General features: G+C 35.1%; 1 pseudogene; it reads right to left on the reverse strand.

Annotated features, from left to right (window-relative positions):
- Nucleotides 1–1,727: 1,727 nt before the first annotated feature.
- On the reverse strand, nt 1,728–23,424 carry LOC130830943 (60S ribosomal protein L9-like; annotated as a pseudogene).
- Between the last annotated feature and the right edge of the window lie 867 nt (nt 23,425–24,291).

Raw genomic sequence — 24,291 nt, forward strand, 5'->3', positions numbered from 1 at the left:
ATTTAAAAAGGAAGAACATTTACAATAACATCAAGAGGAAAAATATTATAAATCTAATAAAATAAATATGTGTAGAGATTGTATGGTACAAACTGCAGAACAATTTTGAAAGAAATATAAGAAACCTATACTAGATCAATGGGGCACCATTCTTTAAAAACAAAAACCCAAAAAATAAAGCCTTTCCTTCTGCTTCATACTCTATACCAAAAATCGTCTTGAAATTTATCACCAGGAAATTCTGGTATCAAAATGACATGTAATTTAACATAATTTAAAGGGTTCCATCAATACTAGTGTTGGAGTCCATCCACAGAAGGTTTTAAAAATCCTTCTTATCATTTTTCTTCTTTCTGAATATGCCTAACAGAAGACTCCTGCCTATGTGTCTGACAGTGTGATCTCCTCATTCAAAGCAAATTGGCACCCATTTGAAAAAAAAATGCTTCCTAAAATAAAGACGGGTTTTTCCCTCTAACATCTGATCAGTTTACTTTAGATAATGTGTAAATCAAGTTGAATATGTTCATATATTTAAAAAATTATATACATAAAATAATCAGAATATGCATGTGCTATATCTGTTCCACTGTAATTCCATTTCTTGCACTGTGAAATATAGCTTCTATGAAGGAATAAATGTTTGATTTATAGTTAAATGAACATTAATTATCAAACAGATGCAAAAGTCATGGTTAATACAATGCTTGCATTTGTTCAATTTTATAAGTTATATAAAAGTACTCTTCCCTGAAAAAAGTTCTTTTAATTTTTATACACTCTCAGTATATTTCTTTAAATGTTTAACCTATTTATGTTTTAACTCCTGTTTTACAGATGTTGATGTTTAATTTTTCCCATAACTTCAAAATTGTCTCTACTCTTTTCTAGTATTTTTCTCCTTTCTGTTGCTGTGACCTAATTGATGGCTCTTCATTACTTTTTTGTAGGCATATTTATGATCAACTGAATCTTTAATATCAATCTATGTTTTCAAACTACCTATTTCTAGTTAGTTTTTCTGTAAACATATATCCCAGCTCATCTCATTGAGATTATTTACATATTTAATTGACATGTTGGACATTTTTTACTGTGATGTGGGTTATTCAGTTTAATTTTTCATAGTAGCTATGTTCTCATTTTTCTTGTGGTTTCTTCTATTAGGTTATTCTGTTCTATGAATATCAACTATCATTTTAGTAAAGTGCACACTTGAGATGCTCTAAAACTCAGGCCCTGGCTCCTCCCTGATGTGCCAAAGGGAGGAACTCAACTATCTAGGCTGGATGCAGTTCCCCATCTCTGTAGGCTCACCCTCCCACATACCAGGAGACTGTCTCTCAGAGAAGTTTCTTTCATTTCTGACAGAGCATGTCTCCAAGACAGTGTGGATACTTCCCAAGTTCTCAAATATTTAATAGGCTCCTCATATGTCTGCTTCCAGGTAGGTCCATGTACTAGATCTTGTTTTCTGCCATTTCGTTTGTTGAATAGTGTCCAGAATCTTATGTGTTCAATACTATTTGATGAATAGATGAAAGAACAAGTATATATATATGTTTTAAATGAAATAATAATTCATTCTTATAAATAGTGCTGTAACAAGCATCAATTCCTTTTTTTTCTTTTAATGCAGGGCTTTGCTGCATGTTTAAAATATCACAAATAGATCTTAAGAATCATCTGGCTTCTTGCTTTTTCCATAACTGGACAATTCTTAGATATTATTCATCAACCTGTTGAACTGTTCCTTTTCCAGAATTATAGATACAATCCAAATTTTTTTTAACTACTGTTTTGCTGAATCAAAGCATCTGAATTTGACACAATGTCAATGTGTTTCCTTCATCTTTTGCGGTCTGAGACACTGAACAAGAGATGGCTGGTGTCATTCTAACATTGTGGATTTCTTTTTTATTCAAGAAATTTCAGATTTGAACAAGAGACCCATCGTCCTGAACAACAATATTGATGGGAAGTGAGCACACACAGAGCTCATCTTATAAAGGAAGCCCAGTGCCATACCTTGTACATGACCATGGATAATCAAAACCATAGCCAGTTCCTTTATATTTCCCCATCATTTGTGGACCCGGAGCCTCTTTTTCTTTCCAAGAAGACTTTTTAATTGAAGTTTTCTGGGGTCCTTCACAATAACTGTGCATCTCTCCTGAGTGATGTCAACACTTTCTGGAATGTCAACAGTCTGACTGTGGTTTTCATTCTTGCACGGAGATGATTTCTCTTAGAATTCACTTGTTACATACAATTGACTGACAGATTTAAATTTTGGTGGGCCTGCCTATAACCACACCCTTTAATTAGCACTTTGTTGCAAAATATGAAACAGATAGTAGTGTTAGTGTGACCTCTCAAAGACAGTACAGGATCTGAATCAATGTATGTTTCACAATTATAGAAGGGGCGACTTATGAGTTAGATGAGATAATAATTCAAATTCATTCCAGAAGTTGTTTGGTACAACTTAAGGACTGACACCTTACGCAGTTGTTTACTTGGCTATTCCTTATATAAGCTTTGATGGTGAACAGAAATAATGTGATGTTAAGCCATAGATAGCCATGATACAATGTGAAGAGTAATAAAATACGTGCTCCAAGGGGCATGAAAGAACAGTGGAAGAAGATTTTGGAGTAGATTTTTGGAGTAGATTGGAGTAGATTTTTATAATGAATAGCTCTGTGAAATCTTTCTTTTAATGATTAATAGGCTTGCTAAGAATCTCCCCACCTGTCCCCACCTCCTCCCACCCACTCTGTTCTGCCGGGTCCTCCTTCTTGGGTACTGAATTAACATTATATCTTTATTATACACAAACACACACACACAGATTTCCTTATCTTGTTCCTTCCTATACAAGAGCTGAGGTTTGTCAGTTCAACTTAAACAGTAAAAGCCTAAAATGCTTTTCCTAAATATATCTTTTGTTCTTTGCTTCTGAACCTCAATTAGGTATTGAGTTATACTTCTTAATTGAAATGTGATTAACTTTATTTTTAACCTTTTCCTGATCTGATGATATATTCATGCAACAACCTTTTATTGCTCAAGAAATAAAACAAAAACTTTGTTATACTGACAAAATACATTTTAGTATAGGCTGATAGAAATATGGAAGCCCAAATAATCACATTAAAGGCATCTCATATCAGAAGAAATGTACATTAATTTTTGGAAATAATTTCTCATGTAACTCTAATTGCTAAAGAATTTTTGGAAAATATGTTAAATTATAAGTTATAAGTGCTTGTTAAAGATGTTACTTTATGTCTCAGAATATTCCAGTGTTGATAGCTTTAGGAAAATCATTTTTCCAGGCTTAGTAGAAATACATAAGTAGTCAAGTAGGCCATGATACATCATGTATCACTGGGGAGAAAGGAGAAAAATTATCAAAGTTTAGAATTCCTCAAGTTTGGGGGAAATGAAGGTACTAAATGTGACTAGACTCTGCCTTTTCTGCTGCTCAGTATATAACTGGGAATTGGGAATTATGCTTGGTAATAAGCTCTTAAGCACATTTGTAGTGTGAGATAAAGTTCTTACTTGGAAAAGTGATGTTCATTCAACTAGAGCCAATTTTAAAGGCATAGAATATAGGCCAGCAGATTTCTGTGACACACTCATAACCTTTCTGTAAATGTGCTGCCTTTATTTTTTATATCAAATGAATACTGGGGTTTCAAAAGGTATTATTCATAAATAGGATATAGTTCCTCAAAGGGGAAAAAAATTGCCTGTAACATATTGACCCTTGGGAAATAAAACACCAAATCATTTCTCCTTTAACTCCAAAGGAAGCCTATATTTTTTCATCAGTCACTTTTTCAAAGGAAGAAATCACTTATTTCACCATCCATCTCTGTACCTATTAGGTTGTCAATTTGGTTTGAGTTTTCATCAGAGTTGGATTAACAGCTGGAAGGAAGAGTTGTCTAATCCAAACATTCACCAGGGGGCCATGAAAAAAATCTGTTACATTTGACAAAGGACAATGGTACTTATTCAAGAAGAGACTTTGAACATTTGTAATGGAAAGGCAACTTTTTGTAAAAATTGTTCAGATAATTCTCACAAATGTAGAATTAAAAATTCTATTTAATTCAAAAATGAAGTCTAATTTAGTAAAAGTGAAATTAAGAGCCATATCTATTCATATTATTAATTAAGGAAGTCTTACAAATTAAGGAATTAATGTAAGACCCCAAAGGAAAATACAGTAAGATTCCAAAAACTATCAATGCCAGAATCTATTACAAAATAATAATTCTACATAATAAAATATACATATTATTCCTAGATTTGTTGGAGGGAATGAAAGGAAAAGGGTTTAAGGATTGCTATGTCACAAGTGACATATATCTTTAAAATAAATAGTTGAAATGAATATGATAAAATATTAATGTTTAGTAATTTGGCTGATGGCAACACAAAAGTCTATTACATTCATTTCTGGATTTTTGTATATATTTTAATATATATTTCCTTATATAATATAAATTTATAGTATAAAAAATTATATATATAAAGCATAAAAATAATGACAATTTTGTAAGAGAAAGCTGGTCTTTATTAATGATGTCATGAAAAATAAATTTGATAAAGCCATAATACTTGTGTGGTTCAGTGTACATCAGAAATTATTTCCTGTAAGTTTGACTTTCTAATGAAAACCTACTAAAATATTACACCATCACTAATGAAGAAATAAACATATCCAATTTAGTGTTAGAACAAGAAACTGCCCATGGGAAGAGTAATCAGAAAAAAAGTATATCTGTTTCACTGATTTTTCAAGGAATGTCATATATTTACAGATTGAAAATTTGGATCAAATAGTACACAAGTTAATGAATTAGAGTTACAGAAAGCACAATTCACAAGATTATTTATACTGTATTTTGTTACACCAATCCCATATTTTATAGGAAAAATGAAGTTCCTGTGTGTGAGTCCTACATTAATATAGACTTTAGGTAGCTCCTTGAGAGACAGGGGTCCTTAATCCTCATTCTTGTGTTACTCATTGGTTACTAAGGAAAGTATCGCTCCATCTCTTTACCACACAAGCTGTAAAATTTAAACTAGAAGTTATGCAAGACATAACTTTCTCTTTTAATAGTGAAGCCATTCATATGTATATGTTCTCGTCTAAGTTCATGTGTTCTATGTCCCATAAGTCAATTCGACTGCAGGTTGCTACGCCAATTGTGAATATTCCTTTTAACAATTGGTGTTAGCATCATATGGTGACTGGCATCATATGGTGACTGGAAATTGTCCTCACCCTCACATTTACCAAGCATTAGGTGTAGAAATCATATATTTTTCTGGTCCTATTTGAACAGGTTGAACTGCATTTCTTGATAGAGATGTTTCAATAACTTTTCCTTTGTGACTACTCCCCAAAATTGAAATTCACTTACCTATCTGGATGCATTGACAGAGATTTGAAACATGTTCATGAAATGCTCAGAGCAGTTACACATAATAAACTATCAAGCTGCTCTAATGTGTCTTCTCACAGCCCTTTCTCTCAGAAATATTTCATTCATAATAGTAAAGATTTTTTCTTTTGCAACATATAAAAGCTTCCAGATACATATCTCTGTACAAAAATGTGTCACAGGCAATGTTTATAATACAGAAAAAATCAGCAACTATATTACTTGCAAGCCTGTTGCCGCTCCCTATATAAACAATACAATCAGAGGACACTATTTCCTAAGAGGTAAAAGAAAGCATTTCAAATTGTAGAAAATAATGAATGTAATTGCATTATTCAATTATCTGTTAATGTTCAACTTATTTATGTAATGCTTTCGTTACAGACCTGCAGGAGAAGATAACAGAGAGCAACTAATCTGACTGATGAAAGGAGCTGGAGGTTAACATTCAGGGTATTGTTTCACATTCAGGTGGAACAATAGGTCAAAGGTGACTATGTGGTTCAGGCTTTTGCGTATTGCTTTCTTTTGGATCTTCTTTGATCAGTAACATGAGATTGTTTCCTTTCTCTAGGCAAAGTCTGTTTCTACTGTCTAAACACGTTACAGCTTTTCTATCTTTGGCTAGATGGCCAAGTCAATTTGACCCTGATGAGTTCATTCACTAATCTATAATTGAAGGATGGTATCTCCATCCTGTTTTGTCAGAGCTTAAAATTTCACTAATGTATATTTTCTGAGACATTCATGAATATATTAGTTTAGAAGAAGAAAAACAGTTGGTTAGAAATGGAACAATCAGAAAATGAGAGTTCGTGATAATTACATATCATTGCTAAAATAATTCTTTTTAAAGATGAAGTCCAAGAAGTTGAGAATATTTTCAAAACAGAGAACAAATTATAACATGTTAAAAAAACATTATGTAAAAATTTAAAAAATATGGAAGATCAGAGAGTTCTAGCATCCATTTAATAATTCCAGAAAAGACAAAGAAAATAGAAAACAAAATATTTTTAGAAATTTCCAAAGTCAAAAGTGAGGATGATTTCCTGAAGCCAAAAAATGTGTCTGACTATTGACTTTAGAGAAATATGAGTGAAAAAACATAGCAAGAAAAGTTTTCTCTGAAATTTTACCCAACATAAAGTTAAATTTCAAAGGTATAGAGAGATGTTGGATAGATAGGTAGATAGAGAGAAAAGGTTATCTGCTCACCAGAAATCTGCTTGATACCAGAATTATGAAGTATAAAACTGCATGCTAAAATACAGATAACAAAGATGTGTTTCTAATGTTCTAAAAAATTTAACTTAGAACTACTTTTTAAACTAGCAGTCAAGTATAATTTTTCTGTTTTCTATTCATTGATTTAGCTCTGATTCTTATTGTTTTCTTTATCCATTTTAATTGGGTTTAATTTTCTCTTTCTTTTCTAGTTTATTAAGGTGGAAGCTGGGATCAAATAGGGGATTTCTTCTTTTTTAATATCAAGATTTGGCAGATTGTGTTTTTTCCCTTCAACTTAAAATAATTTCTAATTTTTATTTTGATTTCTTCATTAAAATATCAAATTTCCTATTGGTTCCATGGTGAAATTTTCATCTCAAACATTTTATTTTTTATCTCAGAGGTTTGATTTCTATCCCTTTTAAATTTCCATGACCATTAATTCTAACAATTCTAATCATTCTAGATTAACTTTGATTACTTTATATTTGAATTATGGTGTTTCTTATTGTGCTATTTTATATTCTAGTAAATTTAAACTGGGTGCCAGTCATTGTGATTGCTGTTAGTGTCATACCTAAAAAATATTTGCATAACTCGGGGTCTTAATCATTTTCTCCTATTTTTTTTTTTAGAGTATTTATAGAATTAGATTTTGTAGTTAGGTCTCTGATTAGAATTTAGATTGTGCATATGGTGCAAGGTATGGATTGAAGTGGTTTTTTTTTTCTTCTCTTGAATGTCTAATTGTTTTACTCTCTCAGATAGACTATTCCTTCTGTACTAAATATCTTTGTAACTTTGTAATACATGTTTAATAAACATTTTAACGCCCTTGTCTGCTAATTCTAAAATCTGAGTCAATTCTTGAATGGTTTCAATTGATTTATTATCCTCCTCAGCATGAGCTTTTTGTTTTTTTTCTTGCTTTGCTTGCCTTATAATTTTAATTCGATGTCAGATATTGTAAGTTTTACCTTGGTGAGTCCTACGTATTTTTTGGTATTCACAAATATTATTGAGCTGTTTTCTGGGATGCAGTCAACTTACTTCAAAATAGCTTGATCTTTTCAGGTCTTTTCTTTTTTTAAGATTTAGATGAGGTGGATAGACCTAGAGTTTGTCATACAGAGTGAAGTAAGTCAGAAAGAGAAAGACAAATATTGTATGCTAATTCATATATATGGAATCTAAAAATGGTACTGATGAGCTCAGTGACAAGACAAGAACAAGGACGCAGATGCAGAGGATGGACTGGAGAACTCGAGGTTTGGGAAGGCGGTGAGGTGAGGGGGAAGCTGAGACGAAGTGAGAGAGTAGCATAGACATATATATACTACCAACTGTAAAATAGATAGCCAGTGGGAAGTTGCTGTATAACAAAGGGAGTTCAACTCGAGGATGGATGATGCCTTAGAGCACTGGGACGGGGAGGTTGGGGGGGAGTCGAGGGAGGGAGGGAATATGGGGATATGTGTATAAAAACAGATGATTGAACTTGGTGTACCCCCAAAAAATAATAAATAAATAAATGAAAAAAAAAAGATTTAGGCAGATTTAGAGCACTGCTCATTCTGGGGCTAATTATTCCACACTACTGAGGCAAGGGCCTTATGTATAGTTTATACTGTGTCCCATAATGCTTGAGGTTCTCCAGTCTGACAGGTGGGAATAGGTATTATTTCTAACTCTGTTTGAGTAAATGTCAGACAATATTTCCAATAATCTTCTTGGGTGAGTCCTCTCTCAGTAGTGGGTAGTTACTACATGTAGGTGCTGTTCCATATTCAGCTGAAAACTTGAGGTAGCCCTCTGTATATCTCCGGAGTCTTCTCTCTGTGCATTTTTGTTCTCTAGGTAATTTAACCTGCAAACTCTAATTACATTTGTCTCCTTCAATTCTCAGCTCCAGCTGCTCAATTTAGGGAGTCCAGCATTCTACTCTGGGTCCCCATTCCATGTCCCATCCTGGAAACTCCCTAAGGCTTTAGCCTGGAGAATCATAGATAAATCTTTAGTCTGGGGTATATATATATATATATATATATATCTCATGTTCCTCGTCTCAGGCATTGGTCTACCTCACTGACTTGTTTCCAGTTTCGTAAAAATCTTTGCTCCATATATTTTGTCTAGCATGTTTTGGTTTTGGTTTTTTGTTTTTTTTTGTTTTTTGTTTTTTGGCTTTGGTGAGCAGAGAAATCTTGTGTCCTCTGAAACTCTATTTTGATGACAAGAAAAAAGATGTGACATTTTTCATAATAATCCACTCAAAATGGGTGAATAGGAATTAATGAAAAGAAAACAATGAAAAAGATAATTACATTGATAATTTTTGTTTCACAGAAAGAGTGAACCTAGTAGGGAATGTGGTTTTCTGGAATTGAGTTTGCTTGTTTTTTAATTTATGACAGAGTTTCTCAAACTTAATCTGTCATCCTCTTATCTGTTTTATATTTTCCACAAATATTCATGTCAACACAATGGATGTGGTTCCAATGATCTTGAACGTGTGCTTCATCGTACTATAAGTTATTCTTTTAAAGGCACTTAAAAACATCTTATTGCACTTTTATTGCATATGTGATTATAACCTGCTAAAGGTCAACAATTATATCTTATTCATTTCTTTGTTTCCAACATTATTTCTCCATTAGTATGTTTATGCCACCAACATTCCTAATTTTACTCAACATGTATGTTATTGAACATATTATGAAGTAATAAAAATAATTTATTTGAGAAATGCTTAAAATATATTATAATTATTTCCCAGTGATCAAAATTTGTATACTGGTAAACCAACAGTAAATAAGTGTTCAAGTTCTAGTTATTCTAGGAACCTCAAACTGAGCTAAGTCCATATTATAAAATTAAAATGTATAACTCAAAGAGTTTCTAGAAGCAAGGATAGGTAGACAAAGGTACAATAAGATTGCCGAAAAAAAACAGTCTGTGGGAGAAATTAAGTATGTTTTCATTTAAAACAGCAAAAATATACTTTAGTACAGTAAAGCCTCTAAAATGTATTAAAGATAAGAAAGTATGTATTAATATCTCCTATTCATGGTCAGAAATTTAACTAGAGTAGAAAACAATAATAGAAACATGTTTTGAAAAAGCTAAAATGACTTTTATGATCACTTGTGAACTGCTTGTAATGATAACAGTAGGTATCTGACCTGAACTACAATTAGTTCGGCTTAAAATCTGTTAGACTGTCTTTCTGAAAGAATTAGTTTTTGCATGTTGTTCAGCTATAACAGGTTGATTCAAGTGGAGAAGCACATGGGATGTGCAACAAAGATATTTTACACCTCAGACATTCAGATGTATGATGGATTGACCTCTGGTCACACTGTAGAAGAGATAAACTATTTATTTATATGTACTGTTTAAATTATTATTACAGCATGGGCAAAGATTTAAAAATACAGTACTGTACAGCAGCCTGGTTTTCTATCCATGGTTCTACAGTGAAGGCAAAGCATGTGGAGGAAGAAAATTTCCTCAAATAATTACAGGTAAATTTTCATTCAACGCATTACCAGAAAAATACACAACAATTTTCAGGATAGATTTATTGGCTCTTTAGATCACAAAAATCTCTAAAACATATGAATATTTTTATATAGTAATTTTGGTCCCTCACTGAAATTCTTCCCACACGTGCTTCCCAACCTTCTTAGTTCATTTTTTTTCTCTTATTCTCCTCATTGTGAAATCCCAGGAATGAAAAAATCTTATAACCTGGAATCCCTGGAGCTTTCTCAAGCATCACGTTCTATAGTTCATTTTTAACACTTGGCCCTTACGTTTTCAGTATATTTTGGTAGATATACCAAACCTTCGAAAGAGCAAATCATGCTTCAGGTAACCAAGCAAGTGACTTTAACGGGTTAACAGCATACAATGCTAAAGCCAGATTATCAAGAGTATTTTATACTAAATTAAGACAACTGAAAATTATCCTGAACACACTGCAGGATCAAAACAAAGGCATAAAAACAGACCTGTGACTAAAAAAGCATATGTTGATGTGATATTAAACAGAGATTAGTAGTATTTCTTACAGTAACAGGAGAGGTAGACTGAAAAGGGAAAGAGTCTGCAGGTAGGAAGAAGAGCCTATATGATGAAATGCGAGTTGTAAACCTTGAAAATGCTCTTAATTCTAAATTATATTATAGGTGGGAAGTATTGTTTAAACACTAGCTTCCAAAGCCAGACTTGGGAAAGACACAAACTGAAGTATTATCTTTTTATGCTGCAAGCATACACAGTGTCCAAAGACATTTTTTGTCCTTTCTCTTGTTTGGATAGATGTTGAAAAAAATTGTCTCTAAAATATTATTTAGCCTTAGAAAAAGAAGGAAATCTTGTCATCCGCAAAAACATGGATGAACCTGAAAGGCATTATGCTAAGTAAAATAAGCCAGACAGATAAAGTGAATACTGCATAATATTACTTATATAAAGAAGCTGAAAAAAAAAAGTCAAATTCATAGAAACAGAGAATAGAATGATGGGCTGGAAGTTTGGGGAAACAGGGAGAAGCTGGTGAAGAGGTAAAAACTTTCGCTTATAAGATAAATAACGTTTGATCTGTATGTAACATGGTGACTATAGCTGATAATGCTGTATTATGTGATTGACATTTGCTAAGAGTGAAGAACCTGTGTTCTCAGACATACACACAAAATGTATATATGTGATGAGGTGGATGTGTTAATTAAATCGATGAGAATCCTTTCACAATGAATACATATATCAAATCATCATGTTGTACACTTTAAATATATTATTTTATTTGTTAATTATACTTAATAAAACTGAAAAGATAAAAACATTCAAGTTAAAGCATAGTTATTTGACTGCAAACTCTTGCATTGTCTTTTTTCCCCCAGCTTTATTGCGGTATAATTGACAAATTAAAAATTGTATATATTTAAGTTGTACAGTGTGATAATTTATAATAATATACATATTTTAATAACATTACCACAATAAACTTAATTATCACATCTATCACTTCACATAGTTACTTTTTTTCGTACCCTTGCAATATATATTCGTGGGTTTGGGAAGCAAGTACTATGCATTTACATAGAAAATTATGCAAAACAACCACATGTAATCTTCTGAGTTGTTGTGGTTCAAATGTCAATAAAGATACCTGTTTTGATTCTGCTTAAAGAGGCCACTTTATCAAAAACCCCAAAAGTTAGTCTAGGCTTAGACACATTTCTTTGTAACATCAGAAAATCAACATTAACAAGAAAATCTTCAAAAATTGCCAGTCAGAAAATAAATGTTCCCTCCAAAGTACCAACATTTAAACCAACAGCACTTTTTGCCTTACCTAAAATGTTATTGTTTGTATTAGTTGGGATAAACTAATATCACCAAATAACTCCTAAGTCTCAGTAACCTAATAAAATCAACTTTTGCTTTTTGACCATAATAAATTCCAATGCAAAGTTTCAGCACACAGCTTTCCTTAGAATCAGAGACTCTGGCTCCCTTCACACTGGTACCCCTGAGACCATAGAGGTTGCCCCTGGGAACCTCTGTATTTAGACAGTGGATGAGGGAAGGGAGAGCATGGAGTCCCCACACCCACCCTGTACTCACTTCTATCCACATTGTATTCATGGGCACCAGCCACTGGGCACCTCCTAAGTGAGAGGCTGGGCTAAGCCTAGCTGTGTCCATGCATTTTATGAGAATTGGAAGTCTCCCTACATTGTTAGAAGCAAGCAAGGAAAAATAAGTCCATCGAACAATAGTGAGAATGAAATTATATAACTATTCGCCTAAAAACAAAAAAACACTAGGAGAGGATAGCATCCAGGCAGTTATTGAAAAGAACTACTAAAGAATCTATGACAAAAAGAAAGACATGTTCTGATCTGTTTCAGTCTACATTATCATAATGTGAAGTATAAAGTAACATACATACACCTATATACATATATATATAGTGCTATTTTTCTTTTACATTATGTGTTATATTTTATATTATTTTTCTGAAAGATTGTTCTTGATTTTTCTCTTTTTACCGACAAGTGTTCCATTACATGTACGAATAATGACACCTTTCTTATGTGGTTGTTGTTGTTTTGTTTTGGGTTTTTAGTTTTAGTTGTGTATTATTAATATTGCAGCTTTAATCAGAGGCTATATTCCTTGATGAAACTACCTAAAGCCTTGCCTAAACTGATTTTACAACTTGGAGGATTCTGTTATGTTACCTATACACAGTCATGATACAATCTTTTTTTCTGCCCCAATATTTCTGTGATAGTAGGTACAATTTTCCCCACATCTTCTCCTGAAAATTGATACAAATACAGAATTTTATCAGGTGAGTCACTGATTTTTCTAACAAGGGCCTTTCTTCACTCTAGCATGGGCGCTAAAGTCCTTATGCAAACAAAAACACTTCTTGAATTTATGTGTCTCTAAAATGCTTCTGTCAATGGCAGGGAAGACATATCTCTGCCATCCAAAAATCTTATTTCTGCTTATTTAGTTTGAAATCTTGGGGAAGCTTATTTAGTTTACCAAGATGAATGATTCAGTCCCCAAAAAGCTTATGTTAATAGGTATTATGATTGATACCCCAGGCTTTATGACTTACAGTTTCCCATGTATGTGATACAGGAATAAAATATATACTGCTAACATGAGCACACCTAGGCACCTGAAAGATCCCTGTATCTGCAGCGGAGATGACTGTAAAACTCCATGAAAAAGTTCAGAATTCCCAAGAAGTTTCCTTTCATCTATTTCTAGGATTTTCTGACCAATAGAGTGTATATTGCATATTGAAGTCCATTTAGTTGCCAATTTGTGCAATAATCTAAAAATTATTTGTATGCCATATTTCATCAACTCCATGTTACCATTCATCGTAATTTGTGCTTATATGTCATATACAAGATTGGATTATAATTATAATTGTAAGTTGTTGATTGCGAGATATTTCTCAATTACTGACATGCACATTTGTGAAAAGTATGCATGTTAAGATCAATATAAAATTATTTGAGCAACCAGTCAAATAAGCTCACTGTTCTTCAATGAAATAATGGAAAGAATGGATTTTGCAGACAGTTTTTCATCATTAATTTATTGTATATATTATATGAAATCTAAAGCTATAAGTTCAGCTGCACACAGTCATGTGTCATACAGCTGGGACCCAGGGGAACAGATTTCCTGCTGGACCATTGATTGGCTCTTTTGGCAATACTGTAGCAATAAACACCCAGATTTCAGAGAGGTCAAACGGACATGTAGGTGTTTGTTTTTTGTTTTGTTTTGTTTTGTTTTGTTTGCCACATTGCTCTGCTTATAGGATTTTTATTTCCCTGACTAGGGATGGAACCTGGGCCCTCAGCAATGAGAGCTTGGAGTCCTAAGCACCGGATTATCGGGAATTCCCTGTAGGTTCTTCAGCTGTGCCGCTACAATTAACTCGTCTGTGATCTCATATTGTAAGTGTCCACTGCTGGTGAGAATGGATTATTAACATTTTTTAGGAACTTCAAGCACACCTTCAAGAAAGCTAAGGAGAACGCCATGGTAGGACGTGCTGCCACTTTGATGGATGGTCCTCAGTGTAGGGTACCACTTCTAAAGTGCCATGTGATTCTCTTTTAAATAAAAGTTTATAAATTTTCCTGGTTTATTTGTCTTGTGCATTCAGTCACTTGTAACAAAAGAGTTACTCAGGGAAGTCTTGAAACAATAGAGTTCCAAGGGACAGTAAAATAGTTTTTACGGGCCGCTGAGAAATAGCATATTTCAGTGCTATTTTTAGGGTTGGTAAGCTATCAAGTGACTATGTAATTGTTTCCAAACCCTTATCTCTGGAAGTAGAAAAACTCCAGAGTAGGGATCAGTCCATGATGAGGTGCTGCCAATCAAAGTGTATTTGGGTGTAAAGTAAATATTTTTTCTGCAGAAAATGACTTCAAGTTTAAAAAAGAAATTCAAATTATTTAATTTTCCATAACGAACAACTATATAAATGAAAAAAAATACATAAATGCAGAATAAATCTCAAGACATTACAGTTCTGTGGAAGGGAATACCGACAGTTTCAAACTTCAGTCAGCCTCCTGGAACCTTCTCCCAGGCCCACCTGGGCACTTCCTTGTGAAATCCAGTTTTAGCAAGAGTACTGCTGTCAGTATAACCAGAAACCCCCTTACCCTGGATGTTTCCTCCTAGTAATTTTCTATCCACTCACTCCCACTCTGCTCCTTGGCTATAAATTCCCACTTGCCCAGGCTCTACTTGGTTTGATCCCTGTCTCCTTCCCACACTGTAAAACCCTCTGCACTGATCCCTACACCTATTGCAATGACCCTGAATAAAGCCTGCCTTCCCATCTTTAAAAAGTAGCATTGACTTTTTTTTTTCTACAATACCTTCTGAGTTCTCATGGAGCTATAGAAAAAGATACATATAAATGCTACAAAAAATGTAATACCTGGGGACTTCCCTGGTGGTGCAGTGGTTAAGAATCCACCTGCCAATGCAGGGGACATGTGTTGGATCCCTCATCCGGGAAGATCCCACATGCCGTGGAGCAACTTAAGTCTGTGCACCACAACTACTGAGCCTGCGAGCCACAACTACTGAGTCTACGTGCCACAACTACTGAAGTCTGTGCACCTAGAGCCTGTGCTCTGCAACAAGAGAAGCCACTGCAATAAGCCCTGCACTGCAACGAAGAGTAGCCCTTGCCTGCCACAACTAGAGAAAGCCCATGCCAGCAACAAAGCCCACACACAGCAACAAAGACCCAATGCAGCCAGTAAATAAATAAATTAATTTAAAAAATGTAATCCCTGGGATAATAAAAAGAAAACAAAACAGTTGTTTGTCCTCATTGATGCACTTGATTTAAGTCACCATACTCACTCTGAGGCTTTATGAGAGCCATGGGTATAAGCCTTTGGTTGGATCATTTCATCTATGAGATACTCAGATGTTAAAGATTCATAAACAATAATATGCTGGCATTCTTATACCTGAAATGCACTTGTTAGCACCTAGTAGCCAGAATTACTCCATCTTTCTTACATCTTAAACTAAAAATCAAACCTGAGACCTTTCAGGAGAATTGTACACTAAGCCAAGTCTCAACCCTATGTGCACAGCCTCCGATCCCACCTTTCAGTGTGGTTGGTCATGGGATTCCACTCCAGATTCATCCCCATACACACAGACTCTTTAAGAAATAGGAGCCGGGATTCTAGTTTCAGTGTGGATATGAACACACAGTATCATATGAGAGCGCAGGCATGTTTCAGCCACAGTTTTACAAGCAGGCATGAAATACTTAAATAAAAACTGTCAGAAGCCACATTTCGGATTCCTCTTCAAAAGGAACAGCCACAGTGATTCTTTGCTTGTTCTCCATCCCTGTTCCTCTTATAAATGTGATTGGAAAGACTTCAATCAGATATTCAGGTTGTACTGCTGGCAGATGAACACCATAAACTTCATGCACAGGCTGACTGCACACACAGGTGGATGGCGTAGATAAACCAGGTGGTCTAGAAAATAGGAACTTGTAAAGACAGTTTCAGAGAAATTGGTAGAGGCAGTTTTTGCATCCTGCTCCAGTTTTTGCATCCTGCTCCAGGTCAGACTGAACAAAAATAAACATTTGTAAACTGAGCGAGGGTGAAGGAGCAGGTGAGGACCTTGGGCAAATGACTAACATATTTGAATGCCATTTGGGAATCAGAGCCACAGAAAATGCTCTTCAGGGTCACATTTGTCCATGGCCTCCACCCCTAAGTTCAAAAGCAATTTTCAGTCACCTTCCTGAGCAGAGCTGAGCTGCAGAGATTCTGCACAGACTGAGACGGATGACTGATCACTGTGGAAGCGGTCGGTCAAAAAAATGGGGAAGAGACACAGTCAAAATTGATGGCCCTCCATTTAGCATTCCTAAATTATAAAGAAAAAATGCGGGATCATCAGGATCAAGGAAGGAACTGTCAGACATGAGAAAGTCAATAAATCTGAAAATGGTTCATGGGCTTTCTTTCCTCCTGGTGCCTAATACTACAGTAGTCAATAAAGACACTAGAAAACCCAGTGTTTTAATTAATTTTGTCAAGCATTCCCAAAAGTTCTTCTGGAAAAAAAACAAAAAACAACTTGTGAAGTTTGAATACTTTGAGAATAGTGTGTAAATCAGAATCCATCTTATACTCCCCTCCATTTGTGTTTCTAGAACTCAGAGCTCCTTGTTCCAGTGGGAAAATAGGTATCAGCAAGTGGACACTAGGCTAACTATGTTGTGAAAAATAGCATTTATTTTCAGGTCCACTCTACCCCCCTGAAATTGTCTAGGCTCTTTGTAGAAAGGGAACATATCTCTATACAAAGCAACATAGACACTCATTTCAATGTAGAGTTTGTAAGGGAATCACAAATATCTTCTGAATTCAACCCTGTTCATTCCTTCCACTATGACAGAGTACAGATACAGTACAAATAAGAGATTAAATTATAAAATAAGTGTTCAGTAAAGAACGTGCCATTTAGGAACTTGAGGCAATCTCCTTTGCCCTAATGAGTATGAGAGCAAACTCCCAACAGGAACTACTCATCTGAGCTGTATACAGTCATAAGCAGGAATAAATAGCAGTTATTCTCATCAATTCTCATTCTAGATGACATCTTAAGTTACGTCTCTCATAACTATGTTGCAGATTCTTGTGTAACTTGTGTGTAATGTAAAATCACGTAACCTGAAGAATATTCCCAGGCCCCTTGCTAATCTTGACCATCAGCTACTTCTTGCCAACTGGGCCCCGTTTACACATATCAAGGAAATGATGGGTTATGGAATTAAACAAACAAAACAAAACTAAAAAGGTTCTTCTAATAGTAATGATTTTCTGTTCAACTATATTTCTTTGAGACTCTGAGCTCCAAATCAGCAGACTCGTTCTTTCCTGATGAAATTGGAATTTGCTGAATTCTTTCTCTGTGCTGTATCAGCTCTCCTTATAAACGTATTTGTTTAACAGCTTCTTGCTGCTTATAATTTTTTCCCAATGCTCTATTTTCCTAGACACAGATACCTCTAGTCAAGTGATGTGCCGACTGGCACCAAATACTCTGGGTGGCCAGTACCCAAATACTCTAGTGCCAAGAACCAAAGTTTTTCATACATCATAGCACAGAGCTAATAGGTACCAAGAACGTTAGCCTGCTCAGCCTGCCATTAGCAGTTTCATTTTGCCTTATCATTTCAACCTAACGAGTTCCCTAAAATCTTCCTAGGTACAAATTTACTAAATTGGGCCATCTACCCTTCTGAAGATGTCCATTCACTGAGAAAAATGTACACTGCCCTGTACTCATGAATTGAATTTTCTATGTGAAATTGATCAGAATATACAGAAATCCTTGCTAGAAAAATAATCAAGCAAATAAATCACATCCAACTGTAAATCTTTCAGGAATGCTTCTCAGCTTGACCCGGATAATTTCCAATTTAAAAAAACAAATCAATTGTTGCATCTTTGCTGACAAACTAGCCCTTATGAAGAAAAAACAAACAACTTTTCACCCCTATTCTCACCAGTTCATCTCTTTGGGACTAAGGTCATTTTTTTCTTTTTTGCTGGATAATCTAGTTTTTGAACAAACCAAGATCCCTTGAAATAGCAGAACATTAACAATGGCAAGAAGAAAGTTAGTCCTGGTTAGTGCATAATCATCGCGTGAGTAAAATTGCTAGCCCTGGGGACAGAATTGTGGGAACATGACCCAATCATATTGACAAAATGATTGTGTTTTTGAACAATCTTCTTTCAAATGATATTTCCTACAACTTGACTTATGCCACTGAGACTTACCATATCTCAAATAATAACTAGTTCTGATATATCTTCAACATAGACATTAAGCTAGTCATTATCACATTCAGAGTAGAATTGCATCCAGAAAGGTTATTCCTGTCTAAATTTCCCTTTAATCTGAAGAACCGATATGACATCTTGCTTACCCAACTCCATTACTCAGTTTTTGCTAAAATAACATGGTGTTATAAAACAGACTAAAAGTGTTCTTCCTGTTTCATTTGTCTGTGGATTGGGTGGAGAAGCTCTGTTTCAGGTCTACAGTCAGTTGGCTTCAACTTTAAGCTTTGAGTTCCACTCAGCTCCATCCTTCTCTACATTATCTTTGGTACAGTAGCTAGTTAGTGTACTTCTATACTTCTCATGGTGGGTCACAGAAGTGCAAGAGAATAGGCAGAAACATGAGTAGCCTCCTGGAATCTTGGCTTTGAACTAGTATGATTGTAATTACTTTACGAAGTCCACTAACAAAACAAAACCTGTTGCTGAGCCAAACATCAACGGATGGGGAAATATACGCTGCACAAATCTTACCTTGCACGGTACCATGCTAGGAGGGAATAAAGTACAATAATCTAATTTGCCATAGCGAATGTAAATACTGGAAACGAGGCTTATAAAGCCTGCTGGACTTGCAAAGGACCCTGTACTGTGGAAAATATAACAGAAGAAAATATCTAGTGTGACTTTATATGAAATCCAGGGATATGTCTCTAACAGAAAAAATAGAGGAATGACAGTCATGGTAATTGAAATGCAGACTCCCATAACGCAGAGAATCATGATTCAGAATCAAGAATAAGTGAGTTGAAAAAATCCACTTTACCTAAAGAACCTTTAAATAGTAGACTGTGATTTCACTGTGATTGCGTGGGGAGTCTTCAACATGTTACACTGGAAGGAATGATCGCAAAAATTGAAAAGGAGCATTTGTTATAATCAACCAAAGGAACATTTGTTATAATCAAACAAAGGAACATTTGTTATAATCAATTACTTGTTTCTTCATAATATGGCTTCTTATTCCTGATCATACAAAGAATGTGTTTTCTATTTTCCATATAGGGAAGACGGTGCATTGGGGATGTTTAACACTTGTTAAACAGGTTTCCATTCATCCATTCCTCTATTATTCACTGTTCTCATCATATATGTGAAAATGCATTTCCCCTTAAAAAAAGAAATAATTAACTATATTAACAGTTTCCCGTTTTTGTAATATATGTACATTTTTACAAATAATTTCACTTGTTTGATGTATCATATTTTTATTATGACATTGGATTTTGCTTGCAAATATTTTCTCAGGAGTTCTGCAACAACATTTATGTGAGTATATTTGATGTTTCCTCAACGTTTGTAAGTATGACTGGTTAGAGACTTCTTTTGGTCCAAACTTTAAATTTTTTGGTATTTATATTTACATAAGTGAAATTATACTTTTGAAAAACTATTGTACATTATGAAATAATTTAATTAAGTTTGAAATATTCTTTTTATTTAAGGTTTTGGAAAATTTTCCCTGTGGAACTGTCTGAGCCTAGTATTTTGGGACATGTTAGAAAACCTCCCCTATTTCATAAAGGGAAATTGATTTATTTAGATTCTTCTATTTCATCAGAGGCTAGTTTCGGTAAGTTTAAGTCAGGTTTTCATTGCATTAGAATAGATGTGCAAATTTGAAATTTATTATTTTTAAAGTTTCATCTATTTTAATGTTTTTTCTCCCTTGCTGTTTCTTATTTTATGTGTTTGTAATTTATTCCTGTGTCTCCAGATTAGAAATTGGGAAATCTATCTCTTTTTCTGGTTTTTGCCTATGGGCACATTTTTACATTTACATTTATGGTCTACAGTTTTTCTAACTCCTTAATTATCTTTTCTATCTCTGCTTCTTATTTACTTATTTACTTCTGCTTTCTAACAGCTTTCTTAAACATTTTCCAGCTTCAGATGAATCATACATGTATTCTTATAGGAAAGTATTTAAAGCTATTAGCATATATGCATATACATAATGACATTAGTGTTTCAGACCACTCATTTCTGAGAATTGTTTTGGCTCTACCCATAGAGTCTAATATGAGATGTTTTCATTATTATTATTTTTTGGAAATCAAGCTTCTCAGTTTGTAGTTCCCCATAGATTTGAAGTTTTTCTCCTTGGTTTTCTATTTGTTTTATGTAGAGCTTTCAAACTGTAAAATGACATTAACTGCTGCTTCTAAATGTATGCTTTTTTAAAATATCAGTTTTGTATGGGTCATTTCTAGTTTGGGGGACATACTGAGAATTTTCTGGTGGGCAAATATATAACCCATCTTCATGAATCATACATGGACCCTTAGAAAGATGCATTTTGTTTCATTCCACATTTTTAGTTTATTATCATTTCTAAATGTAACACAAAGTTAACACAATATAGGAAATAGATATATAGCTTAATACTTTATAATAACACCCATGAATTTACCACCCAGTACAAGAAATAAAACATTGTCTGGCATGCCTTCTCTTTATCATTCCATAACTATCTTTGAAACTTTCCTGGAGTTTATTTGGAGAAAAAGTAGGACTATATTGTATTTTATGAATCCAATATCCAGGATTCAGAATATTATGGGAAGTCAGATGATTTAAAGTTTTGAGTCAATTCCTATGAGGACTGGTTTAACTCATGATTACTAGGTACCCAAGAGTCAGCCTTTCAAGGTCCAAACACCAAGCCCAAGGAATTTGCCACACGTAATATTGCCTTGTGTGATGTTAGCATTCCATGTACCACTTGAGATGATTCTCCTAGTCACATGGGACTGAGTGAACTAATCTCAGAGTCCCATGTTACTGCCTATGGCCTTGAATCTCTTTTATGCCAACTGTGTCAGTTGTGTCCTGTGGAATGCACATGCTAAAACAGAGCTGTTTAGACTTGCAACAGATGTATTGGTATTTACTCCTGTGAATGGTAAAGAGGAGCAATCAGGGAAAGCCTCCAGCTACGTTGCAGACCAGGTATCATTGAAAAGAAAGGAGGATGAAGATAACGACCTCCATTATGTCTTAATTTAATTAGTCATTTGGGCCCTGCACAATTTGGATGGGTCCCTGAAGGATGACTGTAATATACCTAAAGTTCAACCAAGTACTAGGAACAATTGCAGCGATAGCATTTCATGTGGAACATTTGTTAGAACAGATTAATATGGCTTCAGGTCCATGGTTTGTGATCACTTGATTCGGCAAATGTATTTTTTCCTATTCCAATCATAAAAGAGAAGTAGAAAGAGTTTGCACTCATCTGGAACAGAAAAAATAGACACAGTTTTGCCTGATATTACCCTAATTCTCCAGCTTTGCATATTGTCAGAAGAGATCATGACTATCAGAGTATCACTGATGACGCTGCATTGATTCACTATACTTAGAGCATCTTTTCTTTCAATATATTTATTTATTTATTTATTGGCTGTGTTGGGTCTTCAGTGCTGTGCTCAGGCTTTCTCTAGTTGAGGAGAGCAGGGGCTACTCTTTGTTAAGATGTGCAGGGCTTCTCAGTGCAGTGGCTTCTCTTGTTGTGGAGCAGGAGTTCTAGACTCACGGGCTTCAGTAGTTGCAGCACATGGGTTCAGTAGTTGTGGTGCACGGGCTTATTGCTCTGCCGTGTGTGGGATCTTCCTGGACCAGGGATTGAACTTGCATCCCATGCATTGCCAGGCAGATCCTTAACCTTCATGCCACCAGGGCAGTCCTGAGAGCATCTTTTTGATTGAGCAGGGTGACTAAGGTGTGGGTAGCAACCAGGAGGCCTTATTAAAAAAAAAAATACATGCCCCAGAAGCTTGGGATACACCCTACAAACATCTAGGGACTATTCACTGTAGGAATGTTTTTAGGGTTCTAGTGGTCAGGTGAATGCTGGGATATCTCCCCAGCCTTTAGCTTCCCTTTCCACAAAGAAGGAAGTATGATACCATCTTAGGCTTCTTCTGTTATAATGGCAACATACTTCACACCTAAGAATAAAGCTTCTGCCTGTATCCAAGGCCACATGAAAACTCACCAGCTTTGACAAGGACTTGAATTAGGAAAGGGCTCCACAGTAGGTCCAGGCTGCATTGCAAGCAGGCCCATTTTTTAGCACATATGATTTGGGAGTCCTATGCTATTAGAACTGTCATGTATTGGGAGAAGAGGCTATGTAGGGTTTATGGCAGTTCTCAGGAGAAGACTCACAATACAGCTCTTGGACTCTGAAGCAAGAGGTGCAGATCTCTCAAGAGCGAGGGTTCAGATCACACTGTTAGGTGTGTCCCTGGAAACTTAGTACCCACCATGATCGGTGAGTGGCTGAGGTTGACCAGGAAGAGGAGGGCTTAGCTCAAAAACTTCAATGGATACCAAAAGCTGGAGACTGTCCACTAATTGCACTCATCACAGCTGGTTGGTAAAGTCTTTTTAAAATTTTTTTAAATTTATTTGGCTGTGTCAGGTCTTAGATGTGGGATCTTTAATTGTGGCATGGGGGCTCTCTAGTTGTGGCACGTTGGCCTAGTTGCCTTGCATCGCCTGCATTGGAAGGCAGATTCCTAACCACTGGACCACCAGGGAAGTCCTGGCAAAGTCTTGCAGGAAAATGCTGGCAGCTGCAAGTCACCCCTTGCAACCCGTAGATACACTTTTCCACAGACATTCAGGGAGTACCTCCTCCAGGGGTTCCAGTGGGCATCTCTTCCTGAGGGGAGACTCAGAAGACGGAGGTTACTGAGACAAGCTACATCCTCCAGTGCTGCAGCTGGTCTTGCGCGTCTACTGTCACTCATCCTCTCCCTCATCCCCTTTTCATTCTAAACCCCCCTCCCCACCTCCCTGCACCTGCAGTTAGTTTTGAATGTGCATACTCATCATCTCTGTCTTCCACTGCTGCATCTAGATCCCACTGAAGACTCTCAGAGGTCCCCAAAGAAGCAAGTACACAAGCAAGTAAGGATGGCAGCACACTTTGTATCTCTCTTTTCCTTCCTATGCTCCCCTCTCTTTGCATTATTTATTTATTAGTTGCCCTTGCTTTCTTTATGGAACAACTAAATTTACTAGATTATTTAATCATCCTTTACTACCAATAGGCATTATTGCACTCTTGAGAGTCCCATTGGTTATTATTGGATTGCTTTATCAAAGGGTGTTTTCAAGATGATTTTCCTATTATAAACCTACTAAAGCTTGTATTCCTAGGGAAATCTTCACTGTGCTCTCTCCTAAAAATGTTATTTATAATAATGACTGTAAAATTATAGGATTAAATTTGTTTTCAATACTTCAAAAATTGACTTCATTGTCTCCTTGTGTCCAATTGAAAGTCTGTTTCTAATTGTCTTCTTTGTATCTTTATTTTTCTCTCAGAATCTATTGAATTTTCTTATTGCTGCAGATGTCCTTACATTTTATCATATTCATGTTTTCTACTCTCTTGTTTGGCAGTTAGTGTAGCATTTTATATCACCTTTAGTTAGTTCTTTTTTAAAGATTTCTTGATTCTTGTTAATGTTTCTGACCTTATCTTTTGAGTTTAAAATTCTCCAAGAACATTTACTATCCTCGTGATAAATTAATTCTTAGATCCTTTTCCTGCTTCTTTGGTTCTCCTTTGTCTAGTTCCTTTTTCCTATAGTAACTGTTTTCTTAAGTTT

Source organism: Hippopotamus amphibius, chromosome 11 (assembly GCF_030028045.1).
Source record: "Hippopotamus amphibius kiboko isolate mHipAmp2 chromosome 11, mHipAmp2.hap2, whole genome shotgun sequence".
Lineage (NCBI taxonomy): Eukaryota > Metazoa > Chordata > Mammalia > Artiodactyla > Hippopotamidae > Hippopotamus > Hippopotamus amphibius.